The following is a 9,432-nucleotide window of genomic DNA, read 5'->3' on the forward strand; positions in this document are numbered from 1 at the left end:
TACTGGTTCGTTCGTGATCATTTAAGATTTGCAATAATCCCTGTTTGTCGAGGCACAACTTTGTTCCAGGAGTAGACAAAGCATTTGCTAAACAAATTAAGCCTAGGATTTCTTCACACTTGAGTGTCTGTCTGCTGTTCAAGTCCCAGAATGCCTTGAGAGGGAGTTGGGAAGAAGCGGAGAAGGAAGGAGGGGCTTGGAAGGCAGGAAGTCCCACTTCCTCCTGGGGCCCCCGCCTCCTATCCCTCACTGGATGTCCGGGGTGGGCTCTGGGCACTGATGGGAGGTGGGGGCCTGGAGGCCATCACAGGAGGATCTGGCCACATGTCCCCCTGGCAGGAAAGGTGACTTGTGAGCTTCAGGCAGAACTGTGGTCCCTGCTGCAGGTCGAATGCACTCGGTGCCGCTAGGGGAGGGGTCTCTTTGGGGAGGGCCTGGCTCACCTGCCTCACGGACGCTCCTGGTGCTCACAGAAGTCCCTTGATCTACTCACTTGGCTTCTCCAGCAAAAAAGGAGGTGCTTTCTTTTCTTGGGCAACTTTCTGCAGGTCAGAATCTAGGAATGGGATCCTGTACAAGTGCCTCATTCAGTAACCCGTCCTCTGCTTCCAGCCCTTCAATTCCCTCCCCTCATCCTTCCACCTGAACCCTCACTCAGGGCTCTGATCCCCCTTTCCTGCACAGTAGGCCTTGATGGTCCAGAAAACAGAGCTCAAGTCTATGGCATCCACAAATTGGTCCTTTCTTTCAGGTGAAGGCAGAACTGGGTCATTCCTTCCTGCCACTAGAGTAGGTTGAATCCTAAGGCATTTAGGAAAAGAAATGAAAAGGCAACTGATTTCCACATAAAACCAGATTGAAATTCTTACTATTAATAATAATTTTAAAAAGCCATTGTTTGAGTGTCTACTATATACTAGGTCCTTTATTCAGTATTTTTAGTGTTTATAACAGTCCGGCAAGTATTGTTTTCTGTTTTCTATTGGGAAAGCTGGCAATCAGGGCTGTTAAATGTCTTGCCACAAGCCACACAGCTACAGATAATCAAAATAGACAGGTTAGGCCAAGGTAATAAATGACCCCTGCATCCCAGTGGCTTAAGTTAAGCCATTTATTTACTTCTCACAAACATTTCGAGTCCATTGTTTCCCTCTGCATTGTCCTGGCTCTGAGGGCCAGTCTCATGGAGCTGCCAGCCTGGGGGTCCTGCTGGGCACTAGGTCAGAGGCAGGAGAGCTCCGGAGGGTCCTTGCCAACTGCATGAGGGGCACAGCTCCCTGGCCCAGCACATGACTTAGCCCCACCAACCACAGTCTGCACTGTGCTCAGGAGTCAGAGGCCGGCAGTGCTGGGCAGCAACCTTAGAGACGGGGAGCTGCCCCTGTCTTTGTCTCCTTTACCGTCCAGGGCTCGCTCTCTCCTCCTTCCTTCCTGTTTCTCTGCTCCTCTCTGCATCCTAACACTGCTCACATTTTCTCGTGGGTTAGCCTAGAAATAAATACAAGTTCTCAGGGTGTATCCAATTCATTCCAAACGTTACTAAACACAGCTGACAGTGATGTACTTGATAGAATTTGTCACTGACTGAAAACTCACAGGACAACAAATTCTACTTGGCAAGTTTTACCACGTTTGATTAGAACAAATGGTCATAAAAGAAAATTCACAACTGTGGGTGCTCTACATGGGTAGACTATATAGATCAGAAGCTGATGCTGAATCAATTTTGATGTAAGTGGGAAAGAATTACTGCCAATGAATTTCAATATTGTAGAAGTGAAAAATGGAAAAAAGGTACTGCTCACCGGCACAATAGGGAAAATACATTAAGAAATTAAATTGGATTAGAGGAATTTGCTCTGAAAAATGCTTGCTGAGTGAAAATGCATCTGTGTTTTCATCTTCTGTGACCTCTGTGTCCAGGTCAGTGACTCGCAGCCCCTGGTGGCTTCTGTGAATGTCACCAAGCCTCTTTGTACCTTATTTCCATACAGAACGACTCCAGTCTCAAGTATTGAACCTGAAACTCCATCTCTTTGCACACAATCTCTCAATTTTCCACTGCTCCATTAGCCATCACTCCTCCTGTTCCCACGGGCCCATCTCCAGCTCACTTCTGTTCTACACGCTCTCCCTGGGCAATTTCAAACCATCTCATATATTTACTACTACTTTGTGCTGATGACTTCAAGAATTGATATCCTTAACTACAAGTCATGCTTCTTAGCTTTAAATAACAAAGAAGACAGATTAACTTGAGCAGAAACAAAGGAATTTATTGGAAAGACAGTAAGTTTCTCAAGAATTCACCAGAAAGCTGAGGAGATTAGGCTTAGAAAAGGAGCAGGAATCAGAGGCCAGAACCTCTGCCAGGGGGTCAGGCCATTGGGATCATTGATTTAGGACCTCTAGTCCCCTAGGCCCCGGCACCACCGGTCCTGGACCTGGGGATGCCGCTGAGTCACCTGAGGGAGTTCTAACTGCCCTGCCTCTGTGTCACTTGCCCAGGGTAGGGCCACGCTTAGGCGAACTGCCCGTGTTCTGGCTGCCAGGGTGAGGGAAGAGCGACATCCAGTCTTGGTGGGGGCAGGGGAGGCGCCCTTCCTCTCACCAGAAAATTTACACTGTGGCAGCTTCTGCAAACATAGGAAGTCGAATCAGGGCCAGAGAGCACATAAAGCCTCAGTAGTTACCAGATGGCCCTTTATGTAAGGTTTGTGGACCTCTCTCTGAGGTTGATCAGTCACAGACTTGAAGGTTGACCAATCACAAGAATTTTCAGGCCAGACTTGTGTTATCCTCGGCCTCCTGTCTATTTGCTTCTGGTTGATTGCAGGTGAAAGTACCAATGGCCACCTTTCTTGTCGAGGCAGAGATTTTTAAGTCTGAAGGCTTACTGACCTTTGTGCCCAGTTTATTCCTCAGCCTCCTTCCAGTTTAATGGTGGTTATCTTGAGGCCATTGGGAACAACTGGTTTGTAGAGGAAATCCATGCCCCTACATTCTGGGCCACTGGGTGATTCTCTTGTCTAGGAGAGAGATCCCAAAGGGAGATGCTTGAGAAAGGTTAGGGCCATGCCACAGACTTATTTCTTGCTCACAAGCTGTCTCCTAATTTAGAAATGCTCTGCTTCAGTGATTCAAATCAGTTAGCTTTGCTTTTTGATCCACAAAAGCCCCACATTCTGTAAGTTGAGTGCAGGCTGCCGACAGAATTGTACTGCCTTCTGCCCCTCACTGCAGACTAAGTTTCTCCTATGTTATTCTAAAAAGGGACAGAGTACCCCAAATCAATGACCTCAGATATGCAAGTGACACCACCCTTATGGCAGAGAGTGAAGAAGAACTAAAGAGCCTCTTGATGAACGTTAAAGGGGAGAGTGAAAAAGTTAGCTTAAAACTCAACATTCAGAAAACTAAGATCATGGCATCCGGTCCCATCGCTTCATGGCAAAGATGGGGAAACAGTGGCTGACTTTATTTTTTGGGGTTCCAAAATCACTGCAGATGGTGACTGCAGCCATGAAATTAAAAGACACTTGCTCCTTGGAAGAAAAGCTATGACCAACCTAGACCGCATATTAAAAAGCAGAGATATTAATTTGCCAACAAAGGTCCATCTAGTCAAAGTGATGGTTTTTCCAGTAGTCATGTATGGATGTGAGAGTTGGACTATAAAGAAAGCTGAGCACCAAAGAATTGATGCTTTTGACCTGTGGTGTTGGCGAAGACTCTTGAGAGTCCCTTGGACTGCAAGGAGATCCAACCAGTCAATCCTAAAGGAAATCAGTCTTGAATGTTGACTGGGAGGACTGATGCTGAAGCTGAAACTTCAATACCTTGGCCACCTGATGCAAAGAACTGACTCATTGGAAAAGACCAATGCTGGGAAACATTGAAGGCAGGAGGAGAAGGGGACGACAGAGGATGAGATGGTTGGATAGCATCACCAACATGAGTTTGAGTAAGCTTCAGGAGTTGGTGATGGACAGAGAAGCCTGGCGTGCTGCAATCCATGGGGTCACAAAGAGTTGGACATGACTGAGCAACTGAAATCAAAGCCAAATATTTTGATTGTTTCCAGAACCACAGGCTGGATTCACACCTCTCAAGGTGTTGTAGGTGACAATTTGACAAAATGTTTTGGTGGCATAACACACATCCCTGGTTTTTGGCATGAAATGATTCTTTCTGGCTACTTCTAAATCAGTGCCACACTTTTAGGTACCAGCATCTAGACAGCATAGATGGTGGTTTAGTCTGACTCTTGTGACCCCATGGGCTGTGGTCTGCCAGGCTCCTCTGCCCATGGGAGTCTTCAGGGAATAATGGAGTGGGTTGCCATTTCCTCCTCCAGGGGATCTTCCCAACCCAGGGATTGAAGCCAGGTCTCCTGTGCTGCAGGCAGATTCTTTACTGACTGAGCTACTAGGGAAGTTGCATAGGATACAGATATCCTATCCTAGACAGCATACAGATTTTTCTGGGTATTAGAGAGACCCCAAACAGAGATTTATCTAGAATTTACCCATTTCTCATGCCATTGTCTAAAGGTGAGCAGTCTAGGGTTGGTATGGAAACTCTGCTTTAACAGGCTGTCCATGGATTTCCCTGGTGGTCCAGTGGCTGAGAGGGTTTGATCCCTGGTCCGGGAAAATCCCACACGCTTGGAGCAACTAAGCCTGTGGGCCACAACTACTGAAGCCGGTGCACCGCAGCAGAGAGTAACCTCCACTCTCTGCAACTAGAGAAAGTCTATGAGCAGCAACAAAGTCCCAGCATGGTCAGAAAATAAAGAGGTTGTCCAGAGATCCAGACTCTTACCTTGTTGCTCTACCCTGCCTCAGGTGTTGCCCCACCCCAGACCATGTTTCATGCCATAGGATGGAGTGAGTATGGCATCTTCCCCACCCCCCACTCCCCTTTAATATGGGTTTGATCCTTGGCTGGGAAACTAAGATCTCACATACTGTGTGGCATAGCCAAAAAAAAGAAAAAAGCTTTCCCTGAAAGTGGCCTACCTATCTTTCTTTGCACATTTCATTGGCCATGAGCTAGTCATATAATGACACAGAGCTGAGAGGAGGCTGAAGATGCAGCCTACAGAGAAAGCTGATGATGGAGGACAACATAGTCAATTAGTCCCCACCAATTCAGGTCAGACTCCAGGCCTGCAGTCTACTGTAACTACCATGATTATCTTGCTTTTGGCAGCTGAGTGCCTGAAATCAACTGCTTCCACTCTGTAGCTTTCCTTTTCCGTTAAAATCAAGGATCCTGTTTCCTCTGCATCTAAATGTATCATTGGTTTATGGAAATCGGTCATGAAATTGCTTTTTGGAGATGCTGGTAATCTACTCAGCAATGCCTTTTGATCTTCTGGGGATAGGATAGGTGTATGGGTGCATCATACATGATACATCCTCTACAACATTTCTATATCACTAAGTTTTCGAATTCTTTTCCCCATCATTCCATAGAATTTCATCTTGCATGAAGCACTGTTGAATCCAGATTAAGTCAACAACTGACATGGCCATTAGGACCACTTACAGCGACTGGAGCTGGGACACTGACTCCTGATTTCTGGTGAGCATACTCCTGATTAAGTAATGATGTGAAATTATGTGCTCCCAGAATGCAGTGCCCTCCCCTCTTAGGAATGAAGGACTTGCTTCCTCAGCAGCTGGGAGAGTTGCTGGCAGTGGGCCTCAGCTGGCAACCCCCTCAGGGCTGAAGAAAACATTGCTGCCCTGGGTCACCCCGCTTCCTGGAGCAACCACAGCCAAGGTTAGTCAAAGTTAGACACTTGGCCCCAACTTTTGTGCAATTCCAAATGGCCATCTCAGTTCCGAAGCCTGCAGTGGAGCTGGCTGAAGCCTCTGCTGGGGGTGTGCCCAGCTCAGCCTCTCTGCCCACCTCTGCTTCTGTCCCTTCTATTCCACAGACGTGGTCCCCAGTGAGAGTCACTCAGTCGTGTCCAACTCTTTATGGACTGCAGCCCGCCAGGCTCCTCTGTCCATGGGATTCTCCAGGCAAGAATACTAGAGTGGGTAATATTTCTTTCTCCAGGGGATCTTCCAGACTCAGGGGTTGAACCTGGGTCTCCCGCACTGCAGGCAGATTCTTTACTGTCTGAGCCACCAGGGTCTCCAGAGCACTCCCTAGTTAAAGCTCTGAGTGCTAATAATCCCCATCTAAGTCTGAAATTCTTTTGATGAAGGTTTAACTTTATAAGTACAGTTGACCCTTGAACAGCCCTTGGGTAAGGGACTGACCCTCTGCACAGTTGAAAATCCACATATATATTTGGCCCTCCATGTAGACAGTTTCTCTCTGTGTTCTTCCCTATCTGTAGATTCCACCAGCTGCCAAGTTGCAGCACTGTGGTATATACTACTGAAAAAAATCTGCATATAAGTGGATCCATGTAGTTCAAATCTGTGTTGTTCATGGGTCAACTGTAATTATTCCCAACCCTCCCCACCTGCCCCCTACTTCCAGGCTGTGCTGGGGTCTGACTTTAGCTATAGAGCGAGGGAGGGAATTCCGTGGTGGTTTAGTGGTTAGGACTCTGAGCTTCCACTGCACGGGGTGTGGGTTCAATCTCTGGATGGGAAACAGATCCTACGTGCCATAATAAAGAAAAAGAAATGATGGAGCAAGGAAAGGCGTGAGTAGAGCTGGCTTCCTTCTGGGCTAAAAGGTGTGAAGGGAGTTATACATCTTCAAGTTAGGCGTCAGACAGGGTGGGGATGTGTTTCAGTTGACAAGGGAGAGATGGAGGGGGTTCAGTGCTCAGGGTTCTACGAGTCCAGATTTCCCCAAACATCTTTATTATAATTTTTTTTGGGGGGGTCAATCTTTCCTGAAAGATATCCTAGCCTTCCCATAATATACCTAGGGAACTTAGTCAATTCAATAGATACTGAAGTTTGTCAGTGCAACTCTGTGCTTGATTTTCAGCTATTTTGGCCTCAAAGCAGTGTAGATAAGAGCACAGTATTAGACAGCCTATGGGTTGAAATTTTAGCGATTTAAGCATGTCATTTTTAAAAAACTGCCCAATCCTCTTAGGAAAAAACCATGCTTCCTAAGCCCGTATGACTCATGTCCCTCATTTTGTTCTATGCAAGTAACAATATGGTCTTCAAAGTTTTGCTTTAATGAGTTCATCCTTCCAGGTGACTAAAAGTGATAACAATTTTAGTGATTTACCACTGTGGGTCAGGGGCTGCTAGATTCCCTCTCCTAAGCATTTACTGCTCTCTCCTCTGACTAGCCAGAGAACCAGTCCCCCAGTCAACTCTCCAAATTCCTTGCATCTCCCCTATTGCTGGTTTCTTTACTAGTCAGGGCTCTTGACTCTAAACAACAGAAACCCACTCTGGTTGACTTCAGAAAAGGAGTTGATTTAGGGAGGATATTGGACTTTCCAGGTGGCACCAGTGGTAAAGACTCTTGTCTGCCAATGTAGGAGATTCAAGAGATGTGGGTTCAATCCCTGGGTTGGGAAGATCCCTGAAATAGGAAATGGCAACGCATTTCAGTATTCTTGCTTGGGAAATCCCATGGACAGAGGAGCCTGGAGGGCTACAGTCCGGAGGGTTGCAAAATGTTGGACACGACTGAAGCTACTTAGCACGCACGCAGGCCACATCCAATTACTTACCCCATTGTTTAGATTCTGCCTCCTAGGGACTTCATGAGTTCACCTCTTTCTTGTTTTTACTGCCACTACCCTAATTTAAGCCTTCATTATCTTCTTACTGAGCAATTTCCATAGTTTAACTGGTATATCCATTAGCTATTGAAGCAATAATTCTTACAGCAAACTACCCAAGACTCAGTGGCTCACAACCAGCATTTACTCCTTACTCAGGCACCTACACATTGACTATGGTTCAGTGATCTAGGATAGGCTTGAGCGGACTTGCTTCAGCCGCAGGTTGGGTTTAGGTCTGTTTCACTGGTCTGTCATCCTTCCGGCAATATAGATTACCAGAGGAATGCAGAGTGCGGGCAGGAGCACCAAGGGGTTAGCTCAACCACACAAGTATTTCAAAACTCTGCTTGTGCCATGTCTCCTAGCATCCCATTGGCCAAATCAAGTCCAAGGTCAAAGAGTGTAGTGCCCCCACTGTGCCATGGGAAAGGCATGGGTGTGTAATACTATTACATATCCAATAATTAAATCACAGTATTAAATCACAGCTGATTTCCCTGCCACCAGTCTTGTCTCAGATTCATCTTCTAAATTACTTCCAGAAGTAACTATCCAAAATGTCAATCTGACTTTGTAATCTCCCTGCTTAAAACCCTTGTGTTTATATTTTCTTGTAAAATATAATGCACACTTTTCTGTCCAAGGATATATGAATAGGTTCTTAATACTTTTGGCTGCTGGCTGCCTCCATTAGTTTCACCTCTTGCCACCTTCACATCCCCATCTACTCCCTGACTTGGTTTTTAAGGTCCAGAAATGCAAGCCACCAAGGTCTTGTCTTCATACCTTTGCACACATTGTTTTTTCATGCCTCTCTGCCTCCTTTCAGCAGGCTAATTCCTACTCTGCCTTAGCCAAGCATCACTTCCTTTAGGTTGCTCTCTGCAATGCCCTCCTCTAGATTTTGTTGCAGAGCTCCAGTGATGAGCTGAATGTTTGTGTTCCTCTAAAACTCATAAGTTGAAATGCAACCCCAGGGTGATGGTGTTTTGAGGTGGGGCATTGGGAGGAAGATAGGTCATGAGGGTAGAGACACCATGAATGGGCCTGGTGCTCTTACAAGGTAGTGAAGGGTCTAGAGCTTTCTCCACCATGGGAGGAGGCAACAAGGAGGTGCTGTCTGCAGTGTGGAAGCGGGCCCTCATCAGAACCCAGCCATGCTAGCACTTTGATCTCAGGCTTCCAGCCTCCAGACTGTGAGGAATAAGTATTTGTTTTTTAAGCCACCTAGTTTGTGGTTCTTCATTATAGCAGCCTAAAATAGCATCACGATGACACTCCACATGTATTTGTTTTCCTGTCATTTTCTCCCATGAGTTCTTTGGATCTTCATGCTGGTGTGGTGTCTGGTTCATAGGAGGTGTTCAGTAAATATGATCTGAACTGAACTAGCTCACACCTGTGGGATCTTAGTTTCCTGACCAGGGACTGAATCTGTGTCCCCTACAGTGGAAGCATGGAGTCTTTTTTTAGTAATTATTTTTAAAAGTTTTATTCCATATACAAAATTTAAGATTTTTCTTCTTTTATAGTAGGTCTTGGAACTGTTGATCTGAAACAGAAGAGTAAGCCAACATTTCATAATTTTCAAGCTGTCCTCTCCACTGATGTGTTGCATTTCATTCTCTAGCCAATTTCTTTACAATTTTTATTAAATTTTTAAATGAAACATTTTTAATGATAAAAGGTACAATTCAGAGATAGAT

Source organism: Bos indicus x Bos taurus, chromosome 3 (genome assembly GCF_003369695.1).
Source record: "Bos indicus x Bos taurus breed Angus x Brahman F1 hybrid chromosome 3, Bos_hybrid_MaternalHap_v2.0, whole genome shotgun sequence".
Classification (NCBI taxonomy): Eukaryota; Metazoa; Chordata; class Mammalia; order Artiodactyla; family Bovidae; genus Bos; species Bos indicus x Bos taurus.